We start from the raw sequence: 22,441 nt of genomic DNA on the forward strand, positions 1-22,441 counted from the left end.
TTTTTCATTTGCCCCCTTCAGTTCGCTTGTCTCAATTCTGTGATCAGCTTAAAATAATTCTTACTGTAACTGCTGGGTTTACATCACCTTTGAGTTGCCGGCATTTCATTTCTGAGAATGCTAAGAAAATTGATTCTATTTTGGAAGAGACACAGACAGGTGGACAACATAACTGACGGCTGTTCTCTCAAATTTCATAGCTTAAAATATAAAAGCATTTTAGAACTTTGAAGGCATGAAACAATTCTAACATTTTTCATAATTTAGGACATCATCTTTTACAGAATTAATTAACTACACTGATCCTCAGTAAAGACAGGGCCTAATTTTCATAATCAACTGTCGGGATTTTTCAAACTATACAAGAACACAAACAAAATTTTATTGTAATTTTTTTGACTTCAGCCACCCCAGGCACTAACACGATCTCAATAACAAGAATTTTACATTCCTTACGTGGTATGGGCTGAAAAAAACTGTTGCCCTCTATCATCACTTTATCAAAGGAAAAACTGGAACTGTATTTTCCTAACAATTTGGTCATACAAGTTTGACTTATCAATAAATTGCTAAGAGTTCAGCTGAGGTAATCCCTGTCCTTGGGTCCTAAGTACTTTGAGACTACTTTTTAAAAATTTAAAAAATCCACAAGAAACTTACATGTTCCAAAGTCCTCTGCTAAATGCTTTACATAACTTTGTTTAATCCTAACCATCACCCCCATGAGGCTGCTATTACCACTGAGGCTTAGAATGTTACGAATTTCTGTAAAAAATTAGCAAGCTATTCAAGATAGATTTAAAACTGAAGAAACAGGAGTCCAGAAAGGCCACTAATATTACTGTCCAACACACTAAAGTCAGTCTTCATATACCATCTCCAAGACGACCTCCCTCCTCTGAAGGAAGACTTATTGAGTTTGACTCTTGGGGCTGCTTTAAAATTTTCATATGCTTGTTCTCTTTGTCTTGTCTTTATCCTTTAGCAGATATGAATGAAAGAATGTTACATGACTTTGAATGAAAAGATCACAAATGTAGTAATGAGTCAAAGAATTTTGAGCTAAAAAAAAAGATACTCTTATATATCATGTACCCAAATACCAAGAATACTACAATAACATCAATAATTAAAAAAAATTAGGATTTAGGGCAAGGAGTTAAAGAAAAATTATTTTCAGAAAATTCTAATATCTTTTTGCCTCTGTCTAGATACTTCAGTTTCTTTTAAATATCTGAGTAACTTTACCATAATTCTGTCATAGCTTTGAGCTCTTACTGGTTGTCTCTTATGATCAGACTTTCTTCGTATTAGACTAAACCCTCACTCTAAGAAATATCCAGGGCTTCCCTGGTGGCGCAGTGGTTGAGAGTCCGCCTGCCGATGCAGGGGACGCAGGTTCGTGCCCCGGTCTGGGAGGATCCCACATGCTGCAGAGCGGCTGGGCCCGTGAGCCATGGCCGCTGGGCCTGCGCGTCCGGAGCCTGTGCTCCGCAACGGGAGAGGGCACAGCAGTGAGAGGCCCGAGTACCGCAAAAAAAAAAAAAAAAAAAGAAATATCCAGGAAGTCAGGATACTGTGGTATTCTTAAAGCTAAAATTGATGTCCCCTCCTCCACACCATGCATAAATTGATCCCTAGGTCATCTACACATGTTCAAAATTCATTTATGAATATATTTAGTAATAAACCTAAAATCCTTGCCAAAACTTTGTTATTACTTGTGTGACACACCACAAAAAACCACAAATATGGGATGTGGAAGGCTGCTCTACCCCACCCCTGTGCACTCACCTCTAGTGTTTTAAAAATACACAACAGCTGGTTACAACCCTGGACAATAATTCAGCTGGATGAATGGTGGGCAAAAGCTACACATTTCTAGAGTTCTACAGGTGTTCCAGACACCTGACCCTGTTGAAAAAACCCTTGATATAATAGCAACTAACTCAATACTCTTTAATGAACTACCTATAATTATAATACAAATCAATGTCCTAATTCCCTTTTGACAGAAAAAGAAGGTAGATTTCTTTATTTACGTAAGGCATTCCTAATTCCACTTTTCAGCTTTCTAACCCAGTTTTTCCTCTGGGACACTGAGGTTATTCTTTCAGAAGCTGGCATCATCAATTCCTCTAATACTAATTTTTTAAATGAAATTTCTACACAGAGTACATAATTTTTTTTTCTAAAAGTTAAGGGTCATGGAGTTGTTTTTTGAGATAGGAACTAGCCTTGTTTCATTTTTTTATGGTTAGATGTCCATTGGATATAAGGCTGGAAAATTTCTAACTATCCAATCACATGACAAATTATAGAAATCACTACATTATACAGGTCTCACTTCTCACATACAGTATTTCTGTGAAATCTGCTGGGTCCCTCCCCCCAACCCCCCGCCATTTGTCTTCCATAGTAACTCAAATTGAGGTTATTGCTTACATAAAGAAGTATTATAAAATGAACAACATAAGTTCATATAAGACACAATACCACCCCTGAATCACCAAGCCCTAAGAATAATTTGTAAGAGTTTGAAACTAAGCCTAAATGTAAACCTGTTCAGTCTATTTCATCTCTATTATGCTTAAAACACGTCTATAGTTATACTGATGATCAGAAAGAAAACAGTAAACATTCTGTACCTTTTCCTATACTTACCAACGTTATTTGCAAAGAAGGTATTTCTGAATAACAAATAATTTCATAAGCTCTTCCCATTGTTGTATCCATGGATAAGTGAGGCCAATACATACTACCTTTGTTTAAAAATGAAACAAAGCCACTCATCTGCCTTGTTCCCAGAAACATGACATATATAAGATCATTCTTTATAAAACTGTTTTTGTAGTTATCATCTGCATACATTTGAGACATGTTTTTGGACCATGCTTTTGTCGTTTATAATCACTCTGCCTAGTCTTTCCTTGATACGATAATCCATTTATCAGCTATAATTTTAACTCCTAACAAGTGAAGTGCATACCCCTAATGACCCAAAGTGTCAGTTAATTTTGTTTTTCAGGATAATACACAAAAGGAAAGGAGAAAAACAGCACAAATATATCGGCATTTTTAGCCCTTCGGACACCCTCAGGAAGAAAGAAATTTCCCATCTTTTCATAGTGTAGACAGACTCTGAAAAAGAACAAACACACAGCATTGTTTTAGTAACACAATCGGGAAAAAAACACAGTCCATTTGAAATACTGGGCAAAACAACTTAAAGACCAATGACTTCGGTTTCAGCTACCTAGTTCAACAGAAAATTAGTTCCTAAAATGGTCGTATATATGGAGTTCCACAAATTAAACACTAAATGTATTTTTTAAATAAGTCCGTGATCCATGCTACTGAAGATCCCGTCTCCGCAGTATTTTTAGCATAACGCTCTAGGTTTATTCAAGAATCCCAGTTACTCCGGAACCAATAGCCAGCCGCCAATCGGTCTATCATCAACATTCCCTTTCAACATCTCCCTGCTTTCGTTGGCAGGTATGAAGATGTCGTTTTAAACCGGGTGTGTTACTCCTGTAGGACTCTTCCTGTCTTTTCTTTATTTCGGGGCCAAAGCACCGTTCCCTTCCACCTTAGCTCCCTTCCAACATCGATTTCTTTGGAACCTTTTGCAAATCATTGCTGTATGAAAAACCAATGAGGGTACGACACCCTGGGAAAGGGTAAGGATGGTTGAAAAATGAATGACAAGAAGATAAAAATAATTTGGGAGGGAGAGCCCAACTCCGTTAGGTGAAAGCTTCTCCGACCAAAGGCGACAGAATCGCCACCCGGGGTCTCCGCACTCCCCAAAATTCACAACCCCCCCCCCCGACTATCCTGTTAGCGGGTCTCAATGATGCTCTGAGACCAGGAGTAAACTGACTCCCTCAATCCCTTAGTTATAAAATGGAGCAAGAGGAGTAGAGGGCCTCCGCAACCCCTGCAAGACCGTGAGGTCAAGGCCCACTCGGTCTCTCATGCCGCCACCAGCCAGACGCGTCCTACTCAGTCCCCAGATGCCGCCTCCATCCCCCGGTGCCCAGGTTTGGAACCCAGGCTCTCCGACCGGGTTGTCCTCCTCCTCACCGTCCCCTCTGCACCACCACTCGGCTCCCGCGTTCCCTAAAACCTCAGCCAGCTCCGCAGAAACGTCCTAGCACTCCTAACATGGCGGCCGAGTCCCCTTCGCTCCCTTTGCCCGCTCTGGGCGCGTCCGACCTTGGCGCATTTTGGGCATTGTAGTTCCGGCAACAGCCTCGGTGTCCCCGCCAGCCCTTGAGGAGACTACAATTCCCAGAATGCACCGCACCTGAGCATGGCTATTGGGGCCTTTTGGACAGAGGGATGATGTCATTGCAAAAACCCCACTGCATTCATTGTGCTAAGGTCTATCCACCCCCCTGCTGCTGCTAGGCTTGCGATTGCCGCTCGCTCCAGCTGAGCTAAGAGTAGCAGCAGCACCAGGGCAGGGACTGACTCCAGCCCTTGGACTTAGGACATCGCAACACCTTCCCTTGCGTGCGTGACTCATTCGCACATCCTTTCTGTTTATGCCTGGGGTGGGGAGAAAAATCCCAAACCAGGTGAGTTGAAGTGATTTATTCAAATGATTCTTACCAAGTTATTCCTCCCGCTTAGTTCTCAAGGCTTTCTTTTGGGAAGATGGGGGCGGGAGGACTGGGGAGGTGCTCGCAAACGCTGCTAAGCGAAAAGCTCTGTGCAATTTGGGTCACTGCAAAGAACAACTCCAGCAACCTTCCCCCGCCGGAGGACCTATGCCTGCCAGTTCCCTAGTCGCAACTCCCCTCAATCTTTTTGGAGTCTGGGAGAGGGGGCTGGGCTGCGGAGGACGTTGGGAAGTGCTCTTGGAAAATCAGAGGAAGGCAGAGGTTGGGGGACTGCAGTCCTGTCACACACGGCCCGAGTGCTGAGATTTGAGTGGGAAGGGGTGATGCGTGGGGAGAAATGGAGACAGTGATTTAATGTGGTCGCACTACTTTGGAACATTTCATGTCACTTGGGCGAGCACACACTATTCATTTTTAAGATGAGCGTGCTTCTGAGTAGGTTAAGTTTTGTGGGGCTTTATTTTATGTGTATGTGTGTCTACGTCGTTTGTCTCGCCTTTTCTGCTGATTTGAGGTGACAGTGTCCTTTAATGGTGCACTCCGTGCCTGTCAGAAACATTTCACGTGTCTGGTGAAGGTTCTCTTGGGCTTCTAGATGCAGCATTTTTGTTAAGTGTTTTTCTTCTCCCAACTGCAGGATTTCAGGATTGTTTGGAAGTGGAGCCGACAGATTTGTGCTTGTGTGAGTGTTTTAAATTACATTGCAATAGGCTCCTTGCCACTGACAATGGTACCATAATGAGCTGCCGTTTCCTGAGGCACAGTCACCAGTCACAAATAACGGTTTGGAGAAGGGATCATTAGGTACACTCTGGTTCATTTTAAAGCGTTAGGGAAAGGAAAAGTTAGAAGCGCCATTAACCTTCATTTGCCGTTACTGAAAGGTACGCATGGAAGAGTGATCCTGGAGGTGGAAACCGAGGAGGATAGTGGAGTTTTTTTTGCTTTTTGGTTTTGGTTTTTAAACAAACTGACACGTTTAACAAGACAGAGAGCATTTCGACCCGTATGATATTGGCTCTCTTCTTGTAAGAGTGAGTAGGATGATTAGTACAATAAATATGTTATTTTGAAATAAACAGCTGGCTGACTCCAGAACAGATGGGGCCAGTCTTAGCTGAGAGATCTACAACCTTGGAAATGAATGGACCTGGGGTCAACCACACCCCCTCTTGGAATGTCAAAAGGAGAAATGCCAGAGTGTTTTATGCTTAACTTCAAAATGCTAAACCTTTCATAGCCAAGGCAGGCATTGGGGGAAAGTCATTACTGTTTGTCTTCTGTTGCTGAACCAATTTTGTACATTTTTAATTCAGACCCTTAGGTCTCTAAAGTTGCAGCTGGGCGATGCTTCGTTAAATGCTGCTTGTTACTGGATGCAAAGGACAATTCATTGTATGGGCTTTGTGGTAGAGTGATTTATTGGGATGCAATGAGCAGCTTTGGGATTTGGGAAAAGATGGACTGCTTGGCTTTGCTTCTCTCTGTGTTTTTCTGTTGCTTACTGTCTGCTTTGCTGAGCATCCCTCCCGCTGTACCTTCCTTTCCCCACCCCTCTGTGTCTCTTGAAGTTCTTCCAGTTTCTTTCCCTGCCTCTCCATTTGCAATTCTCATTTTTCCTCTGTGTTTCAAAATCTCCCTCTTATCACCAGTAGATGACATCTCTTTCTCTGAGTCACTTTCCAGTCTCTGAATACCCTCTCATCCCTTCTCTTCTTCACCCAGAAACTCCAGGGTGAATGAGACTGTGCTAATAGTTATTCTACAGAGTCCTCATTGAAGAGGCTTTGCCTTTTCTTTTTCTTGCAGTTGGTGCTTGGCAGGATGAACAGCAACGAACCTGACCCCTTGGCCTGGTTTGTGGCTTCTGTGACAGACATAGTTTGGCCTCAGCAGCACGTGGACAGTTAACTGTTGCAGTTGAGCTCATGCCACTTTTCCTTTCCTTGGTACCTGTATTAAGAGCTGCCAATGCATTAGCAAGGTTTTTAAATGCTCTACACAAAATGTTCTCATAATTCCCAAAGAATAAGTAGACTTCGAATGGCTTCTGCCTCATTTAATACTTTTTTTTTCCTTTCCCTGCTTTAGTATGTGGTAGGAAGGCTGTCTTTTCCCCTCCCTTCCCTGTTGATTGCTGAGGAGCAGGTCCAGGTGGCCAAACTAGCCATTTGGTTTTTTTTTTTTTTTTCTTAAGGTGCTTGGAGCAGCAACAGCTTTTCCTCCTGTTATTTCTTCTCCTTTGTGGATGAAAGAAGTTTGTTATTTTATAAACTTCCTATTAAGGAGAAGGATGTGGTAGTGGTTATGTTTGTGTAAGACAGTGCTGCTCTAGGCATGAAAAGTCTAACTGCTGCCCATCTGGAGGCAATTAGTGTGACAGGCAGATTCAGAAGCTGTCATCTTGGACCTCTCACTCACCATCTTTTCATCCCTTCTTCTAAGCTGTGCCCTCTCCTACCCAGGCTTTTTAGTGTTTTAGGGAGGAGAAATGAGCAGAATGGAAGGTTAGTTTTGGCCCTATCACTGCTATCCCTGTGACCTTGAAAAACTGTGCATTCCTTTCTTGCTTATTTTATTTTATTTAAACATTTATTTATTTATGGCTGCATTGGGTCTTCATTGCTGCACGCGGGCTTTCTCTAGTTGTGGTGAGCGGGGGTTACTCTTTGTGGCGGTGCACATATTCTCATTGCAGTGGCTTCTCTTGTTGTGGAGCACGGGCTCTAGGCATGCAGGCTTCAGTAGTTGTGGCATGCAGGCTCTAGAGTGCAGGCTCAGTAGTTGTGGCGCATGGGCTTAGTTGCTCTGCGGTATGTGGGATCTTCCCGGACTAGGGCTTGAACCTGTGTCCCCTGCATTGGCAGGCAGATTCTCAACCACTGCTCCACCAGGGAAGTCCTCTCCATTAGTTTAAATCCTTTGCAAAGGGATAAGAATCCTTTCCCCTTGGTTTACCTCGCCTGATGTTATGGCCTCAGCCTGTCCTTCTGTCAGCAGATATGGTGAGCAGCTACTATATTCTAAGGACTGGATACCTCAGTGAAAAGAGACGCTTCCACTGCCATCATGGAGCTTATGTTCTAATAGGGGAGATAATCATTGGAGAAGTAATTGCAGGTGTGATGAATGCTCCTGCCAAAGGGGGATGTACTACTAGGTGGGATAGAAGTGCCTAATGTGGTGTGCTTCCCTTGTCTGGGAGAATCAGGGAAGGCTTTCTGTAGGAAGTGACATTTCAAGAAGACTTGGAGAGTGAGTGTAAGTAATTTAGGACGGCAATGGGTGGTGCTGAGAATGGGGACAAAGGGCAACTGCATGTTCAAAGTACAAAGGAAAGCGATAAATATGAGGATTTAAAAGGTTAGTATATGGGGGCCGAGCAAGGGAGAGAGACCAGAATGAAGACGAATGAGGCTGGAGAGGTGGACAGAGTCTAAAGAGTGGGCAGTTTTCTGAGCCACAGGTGAATTTGGTCTTTATCTTAAGTGAATGGCTTTACTTAGCTAGATGAATTACATATGCAGGTAGAATGATGTTAAAACCATCACGGTGCCTGTTAAGTGGGAAAGAGACTGGAAAGAATTAACCAAAGTGAACGTGAGATGAGGTAGCATGTCATTTTTGTAGTCTACGTATGGAATGGTGGTGGCTTGGATCTAGGGTGGTGGCAGGGGCTAGGACAGAAGGGAAGAGATTGGAGAGACACTAAGTTTGAAGATTATAAGTGATAAGACTGTAGACTGATTGGATGTGGGTATAGGGAAAAGAGAGAGTCGAGATGACTTGAGTTTTTCCTTGAGCCACTGGAGATGCCGCTTACAAGAGAAAGGTAACATTAGCTGGGGACCAGATTTTTGTTTGTTTTTTCAAGGAGGAGGGACTTTTGGTCATATTGAGTTTCAGGTTCCAGGAAGACATCTAAGATCTTTCACTCACTCTGTCTGTGTGTAGGATGCAGCATGGTGGAATGGAAGAGAGCTCTGGTGAGGCTTTCTAAGACTGAGTACTACTTATTTATTAGCTGTATGATTTTGGACACGTTATATTTTTTTGGTGAGCTTTAGTTTCCTCATCATAAGATATATTTATTCCACTAATTTATACTGATCACCAGGTATACGTGCACTGTGCTAGGAATACAGCATTGAATAAGATAGTATTTGCTTTGGAAAAATTGCTCAGGTGAGGGAGTGGAACATAAACATATAATCACACACAGAGAGGTTTGTAGGCAGTGCTAGGAGAGCACAGCCCCAAGGGGGACTTTCATGCTTCCTTGGTGGGGGAGGAGCAGTGTTCACAAAGTTGTTGGTGACCTTTGACCTGAGACATGGAGGCAAGAAAAAACTCACCAGTCTGGGTTCCCAGGCACCTAATAGAGTGCCTTGCACAAACTGGGGACTCTGTGAATGTTTGTAGACTGAATAAACTAATCTAAGTCATAAGGGCCCATTCAAAAGCAGGAAATATCAACATATCGGAAGATGGCAATGAGTAATGCAAATACAAAATGTAAAATGGTTTTAACAAATGCATTAAAATGAGGACACCCAAGCTTCTGAAATGTTTTTTGGTTGACTTAAAGGGAAATTTCAGAAATATTTCAGATCTGGTTTCCTTTTGGGCTGAACTTCATCTATTCCAGTTAGTTTCTCAAAAATAATTTTGATTGTATAGAATTCCCTAGATCAATGGGTTTCAGACTTTTGAATTTTATAGATAAGTAAAAATACAAAAAATAAGATAAAATTGGGTGAGTTGTTGCCAATGGTTATTTTTCTGTAGTAAAGATATTTAAAAAATATGTCCTCCTTCGCTTTATCTCATGAAATAAAGGACATTTTATATCAAAAGTTGTAGAAAGAGCATAATTTTAAAATTAAAAATATATTTAGCTTTGTGAAAAATTCTCTATTTTTTTCATTTTATTGCAGAATAGTAAAAAACAAGACAAACAAATACCAGAATGTTAAAATAATTTATGGAACCATTGCCCTATTTTCTTGGCTATGGTGGAAAGGTGGCCCATCTCCAAACATTTCCAAGTGTGGAAGAATTTTGTATGGACCACAGATCATTTATTTTCAGTTTATTCTTCACAGGAATTCAACCCTCGAAAGCTAGGTAGGACTCCTCAAGATTAGTTTAAGGTAGGGCTTTTTTTGCAGTACACGGGCCTCTCACTGTTGTGGCCTCTCCTGTTGCCGAGCAGAGGCTCCGGACGCGCAGGCTCAGCAGCCGTGGCTCACGGGCCCAGCCGCTCCGTGGCATGTGGGATCTTCCCGGACTGGGGCATGGATGCATGTCCCCTGCATTGGCAGGCGGACTCTCAACCACTGCGCCACCAGGGAAGCCCTAAGGTAGGGCTTCTTAACTTGTCCCTGGAAGATCCTCAGGGAGACCATGAACCCCAGAGATCATTTGTGTGTGTGTGTGTGTGTGTGTGTGTGTGTGTGAGTTCACATGTGCATTGTGCATTTTTCTATCACTACATATGTGTCCTTGGGCAAGTGACTTAACCTCTTTGAACCTCTTTCTTTGCATGATTGTCATGAGGTTTAAATGAGATAATACATTTTGAAATGTCTGGCACTGTGCCTGGAATAGCTGGTGCTCATTGAAGCTGTTTTTGACATTATTTATTATTTTACATATTTTATTTATTGGCTGATGCTTTCTTGGTACCCACAGTGACACAATGAAGAAAAAGATAACTCAGTGTAACTAGACAACTTGATGCAATGGGAAGTACACAATATCGCCAAGGTAGAATTCTTGACAGAAATGTTTAACCTAAATCTAATCATGAGGAAATAATCAGGCAAGTCCAGATTGTGGGACATACTGCAAAACAGCTGGCCTGCGATCTTCGAAAATGTCAATGTCATGAAAGAGAAACAAAACAAAACAAAATGAATGGAGGACTAATCTAGATTAAAAGAGACTAAAGTGCTGTGACAACCAAATGCCACATGCAACCCTTGATTGGATCCTGGACTTAAAAAATAAAGCTATAAAGGACATTGTGGGGACAGTTGGGGAAATTTGAATGGGAGCTGCATAGGAGATGACAGTGTAACAATGTTAGTTTTCTTGGATGTGATAACGATTCTGTCTGCTTAGCCTGCCACATCGTGGACATTGGTGTCCAGGTCAGTTGCCCGTTCCTGAATGTCATGTTTAGGAATGTCACAGCAAAGCTAGAAGACATCAAGGCCTGCTTCAGAAGATAGTGATTTTCTTGATAACAGCACATATTTAATTAGCCTATGGGCTGGAATACCATTTGTTGGCAGATATTGTAGGTGACCTTTTCTGTCCTTTCTAACCATGATTCTGTCACTCCCTAAGAGTGCAAACTTCTACAGCCAGCACTCTTTATTTCTAGAGGTAGTAATGCAGGTAGAACGCTAGCTGTTTCCAAAGTGAAGAGCGAAGATAAGCGGGGCTATAACTCAGGAGTAGAGCATTTGACTGCAAAGAGGAAAGGCCATGAAAGAGCACATAAATATATATCTTAAATTAGTTTTTTGATTCTAGACATAACGTAAGATTAAGCAAAATTCATTACAGAAATATACAACAAACTACTGTACAAAGGGAAAATTCCCTTGATTCCACCCCACCATAGTCAACTGTTGCGATTTTGATGTGTATGGCTGTCATTTTGTCCCACACATATGCTCATGATATTATTATAATACGTATTCTGCTTGCTCTTTTACTTAATATATTTTCAGGCATTTGCCCCATGTATTTGCATGTTCCTCTAACTTGCCCTTTTCAGTGACTGTTGGACACTACTGCAGTGAGCATTTGAGCATGCATCCTTTTGTAATGAACTTGTGGGAATATTTCTGTAGGATTCATTTCTGGGGTAGAAATGCTGGGTCAAAGGGCACGGACAGTTTCCCTTTAATTGCCCCCTGATTTAAATTCTTATCGCAGGGACTTCCTTGGTGGTCCAGTGGGTAGGACTCCGAGATCCCAATGCAGGGGGCCCAGGTTCGATCCCTGGTCAGGGAACTAGATCCCGCATGCCGTAAGGAAGACTGGTGCAGCCAAAATAAATAAAATAAATATTAAAAAAAATTCGTATCGCAGTCTTTGACACTGCCATTTGTCAAGTCCATTAGCCACTTGGGCTACCCTCTCTTACTAAGGGAAGGAATTTGTGATGGGTGGACAGAAAGTGGGGAAAAATGGAATTAAGAGTTCCTGCTGGTTTTTGTGATGGCTGTAGTAAAGGTTGATATGTAAATAACATGGAAACCTCTGGAAGAGAGAAATAAAATATATTTCCCAGTCTGCAACACAGCAGGATGTTTAAAAAGTGATCTGAAATAGTAAAGCAGCCAAGAGTTTTCCCCCAGAAAATTCTGCAGAAAAATTTTATCTTTGAGTTAAGGTTAACTTCACTAAAATGCGGACACCATCAACCTTGAAGTGAAAATAACCTCTTCTGCTCACTTCCTCTCCATCTCCTTCACATAACCACACAAGAAAGGGGAATTTAAGCTCCACTGTTTTAATATCTGAAGCACATGGTAAAAAGGCTTGATTTTTCATCTTTCTGAATATCCATAGAAGCAATCCCAAGGCAGATTTTTGGCATTTTTTTGGTAAAAGGTCTGAGTTTAGGAGTGGCCATCAGTGACTCACTGTCCCAGCAGAGACCCTGGGATCGCTGAGCTGTGAATTATTTCCATTCTTTTAGCCAGTTATTTTTGTTCTTCTGTGGCTGGGTTGAGCAAACACAAATTTGAGTTGTGTGCTAGGTGGGTAATTTGTCTTTTCAAGCCTCAGTTTATTCATCTCCAAAATGGGGATTATTGTGAGGCTCAGATGAGGTAATGTGTGTAATAGGGCTTTGGCAAATATATGTGCACATAAATATGTGCTTTTGTTAAGGTGTTGCTGTCTCTGGCTGGGCCAGCTCATATTAATCTTTCCTCTAATTCCAGTGGCATCTGTTACCCAAAAGACTTTCTTTAGGCATTCTGTCTCATAATGTCTTATTATTATGTCTTCATCCAATATTTGTGAGCATAAGCTAAATGCACATTCTTCTGCTGGGTGTTCTGATAGGAAAACAAAGGTGGAACCATCCAGGAGCTTTCCTTCTCTGCTTTTATTCTAGGAGACTAATATCTTTTAATGAGAGTCTTCAATAATATATGCTTTACAAAGGTGTATTATGTATGCTGTCTTATTCTGTCAACCTGGGTGGTAGATTTTAGCTCCACTTTTCCATGTAAATGAGGAAACAGTTCTTAGTGACGGTAAGTAACTGGTTCTGTTCTGTTTTTTAAAGTTACCTAATTTAAAAAAAATTTGCAGTTGTAGGCCCCAGGTAGATTTTCTGGAACTGAAACCTTACTTCATCTCCAGCTGCTTCCTGTTTTTGCCTTGCCATCTGATCAAAAGTGTAAGCATTCTGAAGGCAGGACTGGCTGGCTGGTGGTGTTTACTTTGATTTGGTTTATTTTACCCATGGGCACAGGGGAGGAGCTTTTTGTAGATGTATTGAGTTAGTTGAAGCCATGATGGGAACAATCATAGCACCTACTGGGTGTCAAGTGGTTTACATGTTTGGTTTGATTTTTTTTCCCCAACTTATTTTGAAAATTTTCAAACATATAGAAAAATTGCAAAAGTATTACAGTGAACACTCTTACATCCTTCATCTAGATTTGTTTGCTTTACCATTCTATGCACACACACACGCACACATACTCACACACACACTTTTTTTTTCTAAACCATTTGAAAGTGAGTTGCAGACACCACAACACTTTACCTCTAAGCACGGGAGCATGTATGTCTAAAGAACAAGGACATTCTCCCTTGTAACCACAATATCATTATATTGAAACAATAATATTCTTCAGATTTCCCCAGTTGTTCCAATGTCATTTATAACGTTTTGGGGGGAGGGGGACCCAGGATCTAATAAGGATTACTTACACAATGTAGTCGTGTCTCTTTAGTTTCTCTTAATGTAGCAAAGTTTCTCTGCCTTTTTTGTCTTTCATAATATTGACATTTTGATCTCAGCTGCTTTGTAGACTGTAGATTGGATTTGTCTAATTGTTTTCTCATTCTTAGACTCAGATTAAACATTCGTGGTAAGAATTCCCTGGAGGCGATGCTGCATCCCTCCCCTTGCATCACATTAGGTGACACATTCTGTCAGTTTGTCATGTCACTGGTGATGTGAGGTTTGTATTTTGGATGAGGTGACATTGCCTGATATCTGCATTGTAAAGGAACCCTTTTCTCTTTGTAATTAATAAAATTGTGGGGTTATACTTTGAGATTGTTTGGATATCCTGTTTCTCAAAAACTTTCATTCAATGGTTTAAACATCTATTGATAATCCTGGCCTAGGTTAATTAACATCTATTAAAGGATGATTTTCTAATTTGCTCTTCCGTTCTGTATTTGTTTCCTGACATTTTTCTTTTTTTTTTCACACACACACACTGTATTTTATTTTTACAAGAGATAAATAAACTGACACCAAACATTGTAAATGCATGACCGCAACAAAAGCAACAATGATTGCAATTACCAAACATGAAACACACTCATACTATGTCATAATATTGACATTCAGTCCAGTAATCCTCCACCGTAACAGCTCCTTTACTTTGCAGTGAAAATTGATTTGTTTTTTTTGCCTCTGAGTCCTTGTGGGATTTTTTTTTTAATTCAAACAGAAAGTCACAAAAATTATAATCATCCTCATCAGTTCACTCAGTCCCATGTAATTAATTTTTTTTTCATCTTGATCTTTTGTTAGAACTTTTATGAATTCATCAGTTTTCCATTAGTGTTCTGAAAATGCTTATTCATTTAGTTCAGCAGTATAGTCAGTTACCAGAAGCCTGTACTTGTCAGAGTCTGACATTTTTCTTTTAAATAAAATAAATAAATTTTACTTATTTTATTAAAAAAAATTTAGGCAGTGAATTTTTTCTGTATTTGTTTCCTGGCATTTTTCTGATAGATTAGCTTTCAGCTCCCCTCCTCTTTTATTTTTGTATTTTTATTTTATTTTTTAGTATCACTTGGATTCCTGGATTCTTTTCCCCCCAGTGTGTTATAGTCCATTACCAATCTTCTGCCTCCCCTCCCCCAATATTTATGCTTTTTGATACAAAAATTGTCCCAAGTTTGGACAGTGGGAGCCAGTCTTATCTCATTGAGCCCTAAAAGCAAACTGATAAAGTAGGTGGAATTTTGCACACTTTGTGAAGTGAGGAAATTAAGGCTCGGAAAATACAAGTAACTTTCCTAGAGGCATGTAGCTAGTAGCTGGTTAGCAGAGGAGGTTAGATGCAGACCCGGTTCCAACTAACTCTGAAGTGGTTCCTGCTATTGGTGCTGTCTCCTGACAGTCCAGGAGCAGAATGTTACCTGATAAAACCAAGTTGAAAAGAAGGCACACCCTGGTGGCACAGTGGTTGAGAATCTGCCTGCTAATGCAGGGGACACGGGTTCGAGCCCTGGTCTGGGAGGATCCCACATGCTGCAGAGCAATAGGCCCGTGAGCCACAACTACTGAACCTGCGCGTCTGGAGCCTGTGCTCTGCAACAAGAGTAGGCCTTGATAGTGAGAGGCCCGCGCACTGCGATGAAGAGTGGCCCCCGCTTGCCACAACTAGAGAAAGCCCTCACACAGAAACGAAGACCCAACACAGCAAAAATAAAAAAAAAAATAAAAAAAAAGCACAAGCATTGTATCATTGTTGCTAATAGCAAATGATTGGAAACAACCTTAAGTGTGCATCAGTGGGAAACTGGTTAATTAAATGGGTATGTTCACAAAAGGGAAAGCTATTAAACTACAAACAAAAATGAGGGTTTCTCTAAGTACTGATATACGAAGATCTCCAAGCATATTTTAAGTGAAAGAAGGATGATCCAAAAAGAAGAAGAAAAGAAGAACGCTGGTGTAGAAGAGTGCATACTTTGTGAAAGAAGTGGGGATAAGAAAATACATTTTAGGGCTTCCCTGGTGGCGCACTGGTTGAGAGTCCGCCTGCCGATGCAGGGGACACGGGTTTGTGCCCCGGTCCGCGAAGATCCCACATGCTGCGGAGCGGCTGGGCCCGTGAGCCATGGCCGCTGAGCCTGCGTGTCCGGAGCCTGTGTTCTGCAACGGGAGGGGCCACAGCAGTGAGAGGCCCGAGTACCAAAAAAAAAAAAAAAAAAGAAAATACATTTGAAATTGGAAGGATATAAGATAACAGAATGATTACAGGCACAGGGCAGTAGGAGTGAGTGGGGTGTGTGTGTACATAGTGAGCTTTCTTAAGATTTACTATTTTATATAACGCTGCCTTTTAAATGTTTTTAAAAAATTATTTATTTTATTTTTGGCTGCGTTGGGTCTTTGTTGCTGCACGCGGGCTTTCTTTAGTTGTGGTGAGCTGAGGCTACTCTTCATTGAGCTTCTCATTGCAGAGGCTTCTCTTGTTGCGGAGCACGGGCTCTAAGCGCACGGGCTTCAGTGGTTGTGGCTCGCAGGTTTTAGAGCGCAGGCTCAGTAGTTGTGGTGCACGGGCTTAGTTGCTCCGCCGCATGTGGGATCTTCCCAGACCCGGGGCTGGAACCCCTGTCCCCTGCATTGACAGGTGGATTCTTAACCACTGCGCCACCAGGGAAGCCCTATCATGCTGACTTTTAAAATAGCTTTATTGAGATATAATTCACACATCACACAATTCACCCATTTAAAGTGTACATACAACTCAGTAGTTTTTTGGTATATTCACAGAGTTGTGCAGTCATCACCAAAATCAATACTTAGAGCATAGTGTTGTTGTGAAGATTAAACAGGGCCCTGCCTTTCAAGTCTCACCCTGGTGCCCTTCACCTAATAGGCCTCGACGTCATTTGGGTATCCTGGGTGGGTAAGGCAGCAGTAGCCCTTAGCGGTTGTTTGGGAGCCAAATTAAAATTGACACATAGCATATGGGGAAAGTATTGTTCTGAATTCAAAATTGGAACGTATGGTCTGACAAAGAATTTTTACCCTTATTTATAAATTAATTGCAAGGTCTTATAAAATATATGTATATCATCACATTTAGTCATCCATTTAACAGATCATCTCAGTATAGAGTTAAATTTACATGAGGTCATGATTGTCCTAGGAAAGTTAGGAGTTATGGTCCCTTGGGGTCACATTTGGGCCAATATTAGCATTCAGGCAACTCTGTCTTACCTTCTCTTTTTCTTCCCTTCCCTCTCCTCCACCACACAACTGAGTTTCTGATTTTGTCTCAGAGAGCCATTTAAATTAGCCATGGCAAATGTTAATTGTTTTGGCAGACAAAAAGAAACTCGAATAAGCTTTTCCTTCTAACATTTAAGAACGCTACTTTCTAAGAGCTAGCTTTGGAAGGAATGTTTCTGGTCTGGAAAATTTGGATAGCAACCTCAAAAGGAATTAATGTCCAAGAAGATCTGGGAGTGGGGTGGGGACACTCAATTTCCTTTGAGACAGATCGAAATAAATACTTCTGTCTGAAATAGTAATAAAGATCTATTTATTTCTTTCATCGTTTTGTTAAAATGTTCAAAACATGAATGATCAAATCCAAAATAGATTTAGCCCAGGCACCAAAAAAACCCTCAAGTCATCCTGATTAAAAAAACGTTTATGAGGGACTTCCCTGGTGGCACAGTGGTTAAGAATCCTCCTGCCAATGCAGGGGACACGGGTTCGAGCCCTGGTTTGGGAAGACCCCACATGCTACAGAGCAACAAAGCCCGTGCGCCACAACTACTGAGCCTGCGCTCTAGAGCCTGCGAGCCACAACTACTGAGCCCGCGTGCCACAGCTACTGAAGCCCACGTACCTAGAGCTCGTGCTCCGCAACAAGAGAAGCCACTGCAATGAGAAGCCCACGCACTGCAACGAAGAGTAACCCCCACTGTCCGCAACTAGAGAAAACCCACGTGCATCAACGAAGACCCAACACAGTCAAAAATAAATAAATAAATAAATTTATTTTAAAAAAAAGAAAATTAAAAACAAACACAAAAAACGTTTATGAGATCTTAGGCTGCTTTGCTGAGTGAGATGATTCTTAGTACAACATTTAAGTCTGTCCCTTTGATGTGACAAAGTTTCCAGCTCCCAGAACTGCAACTGTATAGCTCAAGATTCCATGTTTAGTGATACCAATCTGGATTCATTGTAACTGCTGTATAGTTTCTTTCTGTTTTGACTATGACCTGTCATAATTGTTTGGTTTCAGAATTCTGTACGTTCTTTGCTTTTAAAGTCATCTTGGCCAGGAAGCTAAATGGCATGTTTGTATGTGCAATAAGTTACTTTTATTATATAATTTTATAATAGTAATATTGGCAAACATTTTTTGAGTTTATGGTGTGCCAAGTGCTGTGCTAACTGCTTTACATAAGTTATAGTATTTAATTGTGGCAAAAACCACATAAAGAAACTGAAGAGCTTAAGCAACATGTCTAAGATCACATGACTAAGAAGAAGCAGATCCAAGACCAGAAATCAAGACTGTCTTACTGCAAAGACTGTGCTTTTCTGCTGTGTAATTCTGCCATTTTGAAAATTTGTGTGTGGAAGATCATTACTTTTTTACTTCATCTTTGGAGCAGATTACTGTCTTATTTATTTGATAGGTATTTATTGAGTGCTCATCATGTGTCAGATACCTTGAGAACTATAGAGGTGACTGAGACCCACTCTTTGTCATTGAAAAATTCACACTTAAGTAGAGGAGATAAAACAGATATACCTTTATACACCCATGTTCATAGCATTATTCACAATAACCAAAAAGTGGAAGCAAACCCAAGTGTCCATTGACAGATATGTGGATAAGCAAAATGTAGAATGTACATGTAGTGGAATATTGGATAATCATTCAATGTATTCAGCCTTGAATGTAGTTCAAAGCTGAATAGCCTCGAAAAGGAAGGAAATTATGACACATGCTACAACATGGATGAACCTTGAGGACATTACGCTATGTGATATAAACCAGACACAAGTGGACAAATATTGTATGATTCTACTTATAGGAAGTACCTAGAGTCATTAAACTCCTAGAGACAGAAAGTAGAATGGTGGTTGCCAGGGTATGGGAGGAGGAAGCAACAGGGGAGTCATTGTTTAATGGGTATAGAGTTTTGGTTTTGCAAAATGAAAAAGTTCTGGAGATTGGCTGCACAACAATGTGAATATACTTAACAGTACTGAACTGTACACTTAAAAATGGTTAAGATGGTAAATTTTACATTATATGTATTTTGCCACAATTTAAAAAACAAAACAGATACACCTCTCTACTCTAGGGTGGAAAGTAATTAGTGAGACAGGAAGGACTGAAGACATCATAGGAACGAGAGAGGGCTTTCTGGACAGGGCATATATAGCTGGGTAATGGAAGATGGGTAACAATTGTGTGGCAATGAGGAAGGTAGGAAGGGCAACCCAGGTGAAAGGAACAGTGAACAACATTACAGAGGCTACTTGGCTTTAAAATCCAATTCCAGCAAGAAACAAACTCCAAGTACATGGCTCTATAATTATGGGTGTCCCAGCCACCTTCCACGTGGGCAGAGATTTAAGTATATAGTCTAAGCCAGGATCATGAAGTCGTGGTATGCTAGACAGGGACTCATTCATGATTCATTCAGTAAACATTTGTTTAGCACATAGTGCTGATGCTATGCGAGGCACTTTATGTATGTTGGCAGATTTAATACCCCCAACAACCCTGGAGTTATTAATAGCCCCAATTAACAGATGCAGCCACTGTGACTCAGAGAGATGTAGCAATTTATCAAAAATCACATGACTGATAGGTAGCAGAAGACGTCACCGGGGAGCCCATGCTGTGTCCACCAAGCTACACGGCCTCCCCTTGGAGGTGAGTGTGAAGTGATGTCTGCCTTTGAACTCACAGCCAAAATGGCATGTGACTGCCACCACTTGTCATCTTCTTGCTGCCTTTGAGGCTACCTTGGCTGAGTCATCTTACAGCTCTGAGCCTCAGCTTCCTTATCTGTGAAATGAAGCCCTTGTATTAGACTAGATTATTTCTAAGGTTTCTCCCAGATCTAAAAACCCTGTTTGTTTATTCATCCATCTATCCATCCATGGAGCCAATGTTAATTCAGTATCTGTTACGCACCAGGTACTGTGTTGGTAGGTTCTGGTAATTGAGATTTGGCAGAACACTGTTCTTGCCTGAAAGGAGATTGTAGACTAGTGAAGGAGGCATAAAATAGATGACTATTGTGTAGTACAGTCAAAGCACTGGTAGTGGTATATACAGAAGACCTAGAGGAGGGGCATGGCCCTGTCTTGGATAGGTGGATGTCAAGAGGAAATGGTCCCAAAGACCAGGAAGGTAATGAAGAAGACCACAAGATCCTCATCATTCCTGTTGTCCCTATGTTCATAGGCACACTACATATTGATTAAATTCAGTAAAGCTTTGGTGAACTCAAAACTCTTTTATTTTAAGCCTTGTGGAAAGTTTAGTCGAATTTGCCAGTTGTTAAGTGCAGCTATGTGCCAAATATCCATAAGGTTTGGATTCTCTTTCAGACTGGAGAAAGATTATAAGGTTGCAGTTGTTTGTTTGTTTGTCTAAGGGAATTTAGTAAGCATGAAGTAGACTAATAAGAGGCCCAAGGGCCTGGAGTTATTTGAGATGTTCACAGCTAAAGTCGCAGATGCTTATATTTCAAAGAGGCAAGTGAAATGGCCAAGATATTGGATAATATACATGATCCTCTCAAGACTACTAAGGACTAGTGAATTACTAAGAATTAGAATGACCAAGTATTAGAATTCTAATACTAAGGAATTGAAGTGAGGATTGAGGGGGAAAAGAACTAATATTTATTGAGCAGCTCTTATATATCAGACACTGTGCTATGCCCTTTACATTAATAATTTTGTTTTATCCTCCCCACAATCCTGTAAGGTCAGTGTTGTATCCTTTACAGATATTGAAGCTGGGGCTCAAAGAGGTTGTGACTTGCTTAAAGCCCCAGCTACCAAGAGACTGAGCAGTGGCTCAAGCCCAAGTTGTTCAAATCAAGGCCTTTGCTGCTTCCACTATCCCATGTTTCTTCAGGATCCTGCATTTTTCTGTTTCTGGGGGAACTGTACCAGGGTACAGGACCTCCCTCTCATCCTTGGAGCCTGGGAAATAGTGATATTCAGGAGAGGCCCACTCCTCAGTTTTCCCAACACCCCAAAGGGCAGCTCCCCCAATTTCCTATGTCTTCTTTCCGAGGTGGTGGATCACCAGCTGCCAGGGATAAATGGCTTTTACTAAAGCACTTTTTTTTTTTTCCTTTTTCGTCTTTCCCAGGTAATATGTGTGTGTTTGATATCGGCAATTTGTCTCTCAGAAGCGGCTCATGAAAATCATCTGGGAGAATGCTTTTTTGTTTGTTTGTTTTTGGCGGTACGCGGGCCTCTCACTGTTGTGGCCTGTCCCGTTGCAGAGCACAAGCTCAGCGGCCATGGCTCATGGGCCTAGCCGCTCCACGGCATGTGGGATCTTCCCGGACCGGGACATGAACCCGTGTCCCCTGCATCGGCAGGCGGACTCTCAACCACTGCGCCACCAGGGAAGCCCGGAGAATGCTTTTTGAGGCCAGCTAAGTTTATGCATTTGATCCCCTCTCCCTCCCCAGCAAAGAGTAACTTCAGTTCATTTGCTCCAGATTCTATTTTTGGGGTCCTGAGAGACCTTGCTGCCTGATTCTCAGAGGCTTCCAACCATGAGTTTCTGCCAGGATTACATGAGGGTCTCAGCACTCCTAACCCCCTGCTTCAGGCTCCTTTCTCCTCTGTCAAGGCCTCCCTGTGGGCACAAGCTGTGGTGTCTTGTCAGGGAGTGTTTTCCCAGCTGGGTTTGCAGGCAGACCAGGCATTTATCCCAGGCCCTTTAACGCTCCCCCGCACCCCCCCGGGAAAGTTCCCACATATGACTGCATGAAACATAGAAAACTACTCTCCAAATGGGTTGATGAATTATGGCAGTGGGGAAAAGTCTTCTCCAGCTTTCTCAACCCTGGCGTTCCATAGTTTGGGTGACAACGAAATGGACAGAGGATATGGGGTCAGGAAATTGGAGCTCAAGTCTTGGCTCAAACCACAAATCCTGAGGCTGTGAGCACTTGACCTGTCTGAGCCTGTGTTTTTAGCTGTAAATGGAGAACTGACGACAATCCCAGCTTCCTACTGTCATTGTGAGAGTCAGATTACTCAATGTATAGTGTAGAAGTGCTCTGTAACGAGCCCCTAGAAAGTATTATAGATGTCAGTGCTTGCTTTAAAACAAACTTGGGCTCATTGAGAGACATTTCTGGAAACTGAGCAGGATACATGCTCTGTCATCTCTGGCTCCCAGTTCAGGCAAAACTTTTCATTGCTCACGTAGGCATTCATGGCGTCACTCTTCTGTTTATTTTTGTAATCTTTTCATTTATAGTCTTATAAATGCTCCCTTAAGCTTTGGTGGTTCCTGAATATTTATTTTTGAAAATTTTGGTCAGGCTTGTATACTCATACCCAGAGCTCTGTGCCCCAGAGTAATTATCTGACTTTCTGGAGTTACATGTGGATCCATTTCCCAATAAATCCTGGGACAGCAGGGCTGACTATGTATGGTAAGTGACGTTTATCTTGCTAGGATTCTAGATGGGTGAGAACTCATGAGGGTATACCTTAGGGTAGGGTTATTACAACTTCATACATGTTTCTGTTAATAAAATGAGAATGGAGA

At 41.6% G+C, this 22,441-nt stretch overlaps 1 protein-coding gene across 1 annotated transcript in view; it reads left to right on the forward strand.

The window, feature by feature from the left end:
* The first annotated feature begins 4,461 nt into the window (after positions 1-4,461).
* The window catches only part of RAB30 (RAB30, member RAS oncogene family), an 80,592-nt gene continuing 62,612 nt past the window's right edge, over positions 4,462-22,441 (forward strand). The window contains exon 1 of the mRNA XM_082660806.1: positions 4,462-4,586. The gene's annotated coding sequence lies outside the window, so the exon portion shown is untranslated. The remainder of the gene's footprint in view (positions 4,587-22,441) is intronic.

The sequence above is a fragment of the Grampus griseus genome, assembly GCF_964374135.1.
Source record: "Grampus griseus genome assembly, chromosome: 8".
NCBI lineage: Eukaryota > Metazoa > Chordata > Mammalia > Artiodactyla > Delphinidae > Grampus > Grampus griseus.